Source organism: Chelonia mydas, chromosome 10 (assembly GCF_015237465.2).
Source record: "Chelonia mydas isolate rCheMyd1 chromosome 10, rCheMyd1.pri.v2, whole genome shotgun sequence".
Lineage (NCBI taxonomy): Eukaryota > Metazoa > Chordata > Testudines > Cheloniidae > Chelonia > Chelonia mydas.
In genome coordinates, this window is record NC_051250.2 from 17203582 (window position 1) to 17208914 (window position 5333).

A 5333-nucleotide genomic window follows, 5' to 3' on the forward strand; every position below is an offset into this window, starting at 1 on the left:
ATTTAATTTTAACCCAAAAAATGCATTTACAAGCTTTGAGCTAGATCTTCAGTAAGTGTAATTTGCAACGTTATAATCTTCATAATGTTTCCAAAGAGAAGGCAACAACAACAACAAAACCCCCCAAACCCATTTTGAGCCAGATGAATCATTCCTGGTCCAATTGTGAACATGCACTGCACAAGCTGGGAGAGCTATGACAAACAGGCCTCCATGTCAGCAGCCTTCCCCCATAGCCAGCCAGTAGCATGGCCCCAATTCCACATGTTAAAAAGAGCCAAATCTTGCCTCTGCCCTCTTTAAACATGGAACTTGTCCATACTTTCCATACAGGAGCTGCAGTGAAGAACTTTTAAAACCCTGTCTTCTTGTGAATGATTTTTACAAGAACACAAGGAAAGCCCCTTTTTTCTAGTTGGTAAAACCTGCTTTAAGGGACCAAGAGAAATCTGTGTGACATAGGTGGCCTTTTCATACAGGTGAAGTAGAAATGCACTCCCATGGTTTGGGGATAACTGAGGGGGAAGGCCTCTTCAGACGAGAGACTGCCTAACAAGAGTGTACAGGTTTCACTGCAGAGAGACGATATCCAGCAGTCTGATAAAAGGAAGGAAAATATAATCTAAAAAAGGTCAGATTTGCAGCTGTCATCTTCTGTGCAGCTCATCTGAGCTGGATCCCTCTGGCTGCTCTTGTATGTTGGTAGGCAGTTGTTTTTCCATCAGACCGTATCCCTGTTCTCCTACCTGCAGGCCACTTGCCCTCTCACAATTGCTAGCCTCCTTTTCTCTTTGCCACAAGATCTGTCTTCATCTGTCAGACTCTTCCTCCTGCTCTCAATATTCTCTCTGCCTCTCACATCTATCCAGAGGATTAGTCTTCTAGTCACATCCCCTCCCTCACAGTCTCCTTACTCATGCCAGTGCCTGTTTAGCTCTTGCTAGCTTCAAAGACTCAGTTGCTCTTTCCTCTTCATGTCTACGTTGCTTTCACTCTACATCCTGATTGGCTGAAGGAACATGTGACTAAATTGTTATTGAAACCACCATTCCAACCAAGACTGGTGGTTGTCAACTGAAGGGTAAGGCTCAGTTCTTTTGAAAAACTGAAACCTCACAAATCTCCAGTGGCTTTGGAATTTTAAAAGCTAAGTCCATCCATCTCTTATTTAACGTGTCATATAAAGAACAAACGGTCCTTTGTGAAAGATCAATAAATGTCATTCGATGTCTGCGCATGTGGCTGTTTATAAGCAATAATTGTATGATTCTAGATGCAAAAAGCACCACGCCACCAACTCCAAAGGCATTGGAATATAGCCTAAAGTGAAGGGATGCAATATCGATAAAGGCTCCTCTGATCGTAGGCTTTCTGATCCACTCAGATGGTGTCCCTTTGGAAACAGACAGTGAACTTGTAAGGGAATAAATAAACATCCTGCATTACAGAGAGACACATGGTTGTTTTCGAGTATTGCCAATGTGTATCATGATGACATATGTTCATCTCCAGATTGGGCTATGAGACATCTGTAAGACTAAGACAAATAAAGCAGTGTCAAGGTGAGGTAACAACCCTCCTTTAGTTTGTGCCAAAAAGTAGGTCTGAAAACAAAAATCTCAGATTGCTTTGTACACAGTGAAGGGAAGAATACACTTTACACTTAGGCAGGTCCTTTCATCCTGATATATCCCAAAGCATTTAATGTTCTGTACTTGACTTCAGTGGAGCTGTCTCAATTTATACCACTTGAGAGCCTGTCCCATTATATATAGGGTGCTCTGTGGTGAAATGAGGCAATGAGCAGTGCACAGCAACAGTGGCCAAGCACTGAGTCAGAGGGAACAATTCTGTACGCAAATTCAGGCTGTTGATGGACCTGATGGCTGCTTCACTGCTATGAGCCGGTGAGGAATTCCATATAGATTTTATACCATACTCAACACTGTAGCATCTGAGCACCTCTCTGAGGAAGGGGCAGGATTCTGGGAACCCACTCAGGGAACCATGTGAACTGTTCAGGTACTTCCTGTCCCATAGCACTTAGACCACATTTGTCGATGGGGAAGGGGAGGCCAGGGGAAAGGCCAATGGAACTGCGCTATGCAGATATTCTGATTACTCCGCCCATACAGATTCTAGTACAGCTTTAAAGTGCAGGGATAGCATACGATTATTTCCTCTTCTGTCCTCCCACAGCTCTCCCTAGAACACAGCCATCTCTTAGGCTTCTGTACTAGGGATAACTGCATTAGTTCCAAAGAAACTAATGCAAGCATCAGTATAGTCTCTCAAGGGAAGCCCCATTATTTGGAACATTTAAAAGTACGCTAGATAAAACAGTGGAAAATTAGAAATAGGAAACAGAAGGACAAACAAATTTTCTCAGCCTCTTGATTCTATGGATCTCACACTTGTAAATTAAAAGTCAATGGAGTCAGGTAAGTAAACACAGTGTGTCAAGCTCTATGACTCTACCACTGCAGCTTTGCCAAGACATTGCGCCTTTGTCATCTCCTTTTGTATGTTTCTTTGCTGATAAACCTAGATTATGTCTGAAATGGTGAGTCATACTTTTCAGTCCCTTTTGATGTATTATTCCTACAGGGAAGATTCCAGGAACAACCTCTTCTCTTTCTGCACCTAATGAGAGATATGTCTCCTCATTAGTCCTATTGCTGTAGCACAAGAAGAAAATTACACTATAAACAAAGTCAAATGCAAAATGTGGAAAAACAAGGCAGAGATGTATCAACAAGGCTGTGGATTTTATGTCCTCATACATTACACTATTTTTTGTGTGTACTTTTGATGGCATTTGGGCAAGCCATTTCCAAAGGTCCCTTTTCAAAGGGACACAATTTAAAAATCATCCTGGAAAATGTTACCCTACTTTCATTTAACATTACATTTTGGATGACAGTACCTGAAAGAGTATATTGGGTGAAAGAGTCCCTCTATTTTTTCCAGTTTTTTTAATTTGTGGCACTTAACAGAACTGTGTGGGTGTGTAGCCAGTTGGGTCCCAGTCCATGAAAAACTTAAGCACATGAGTATATATACACACACGAGCAATCCTGTTGAAATTACTGAAACTAGTCACAGCTGTAAAGTAACTGGTGTAAAAACAAGGAGTCTGGTGGCACCTTAAAGACTAACAGATTTATTTGGGCATCAGCTTTCGTGGGTAAAAAACCACTTCTTCAGATGCTGAACATCACATGTGTACGTTTCTGCAGGACCAGGGCAATTGTCCCTTGCTGTTTGTGCTATCAAGCTGAAATAAATTAAAGCACATTTTTAAAAAACTGATGGAACCATCATGATATGCATGTCTTTATTGAATAACCACAAGATCTTACTATTGCTCTATCCCTCCTCTCCCCAACTATAGTTTATTTCTTTCTTATATCTAACTCTACATTACTCAGTATCTTATATCTAAATCTACATTATGAGGTCTTTTGGGCAGACTGTATCTTTGGCTCTGTAAACCACTCAGCACACTTCTGTGCACCTACTAATAAAAATGCTATTTCATTCATTTAGCCATGGTATAAGCCTACATTAGGTATGCTTTAGAATTCATTGTGAAAATGTTAGCTTCCACATTGTGGCAATCTCCAAAACACAGCTTTTGTTTGCTGAGTTACAATCTGATCCTGTGAGATGCTCAGCATGTAGGACAAGCAATGCTTCTGAATGGCCTTTTAGGCCCAGAACCCTCAAAGTACAGGCTTAATTTTATCCATCTGAGTAGTCCTATCAATTTCAATGAGAATATTCACATGCTTAATATTGAGCATGTTCTTGCCTGATCCAATGCCCACTGAAATCTACGGAATTCTTTCCATTGACTTTGATGGGCAGTAGATTGGGCCCTAAATGCTTTGGTGGATCAAGACCTCATTCTCTGCATGAAGAAAGAATGCCCCAATACAATCAGGTAACTCAAGCTCTATCTCCATAAATGCCCCGGTATACCATCATCTGACCTACTCACATACCATACCTAGCTTTTCCACAACGCATTGAACTCCACCTAGCTTATCTATTAAAAATATGGCTAAATGCTTTCCTAATTAAACATACCATGTACTATTCATTGTCCTGTATATAGAGAAAGCCAAGTGTGGTATCAACTGGGAGTACAACACAAGGGGATTGGTACAGTTAATTTTTCAAGTGCTTGGGATGAGCTCCACTTTGCTCTTCCACATATGTTATGTGGCACATCCCTAACTCATAGGAGTAAATTACTTATTCCATCCCTGCCGACCTACCTAGCCCATATTTCAGCAGTGTGGAGACAGTGCCAATACTATAATTAATATTGAATTGGTGTTTCCATTTTACAGGTGTAAACCCTGATTTTTTGCATTTATCACCTCTTCCAGGGCCTTTTCAATTCATAACTCAGAGTTGGGACTTAACAGACAGGCAGAGCAGTAGTAAATCCTATTTGCCTCTCCCCCCACCCCCTTCTTTAAATGTAATTGACTTGTTTGGCAAGTTTGAAAACAAAATCCTCCCCCTTCCATGCCCCCTCCTATGGCAATCTGTTCCCCTTTCACTAGGAAGGCCAAGCCGGGTCTCTTTCGCATACTGTTGGCTTTTGGAGAAGAGCTCTCCAGGATGAGTGGCAGAATTTTCTCACTCTAGGACCCTGCTTCTGGGTCCAACAATTGATCCAATCTGGTGGCCTTCAAGGTCATAGTGCAAATAATCGCGTCAGTTTAATCAAGCTTCTGGATGACTTCAGTGGCTGTTGGATCAGGTCGTCGGGCTCAGCCCCTCCAAGTATTCAGGCGACTAACTCCCATAAGAGAGCGGGTCCTTGGTCACTAGTGCTAGGTCACGGGGACGCTCCGCTACACTGGGATGACACAACGCCTTTTGTGGTGGTTTAACGTAACCCCACCAGGACGCTGCCTGATGCCAGAAAATCTTATTACCCCGCAGCAGAGCTCAGCAGCAGGGCCGGTGTCTGGAGCGGGTCTCCCCGCCAGTGGAAGGGGGGCTCCCTGCGGGAAAGCGGCGCTGTTTCACCAGCCTGCCCTGACGGGGAGAAGCAGCGCTCGGGCACCGCAGCGACGCCCACCCTCCCTGCAGGCTGAGCCATGCCTCCCGCTGCACGCCCGGGGCTCGCCGCCAGCCCCCTGCCGGCCACTCGCGGCCCGCTGCCGAGCTGCAGGCACGCGGCTCCCGGGGCGAGAGCAACGAGCGGGGGCTATTGTTCGCTTTTGTGTGAAGGGCGGGGGGAGGCTGGTGCACGCCCAGCCCCGGCCCTAGGAAGGCGGGGTGGCGGCCGGGGGGACGCACACTCAGAGGAG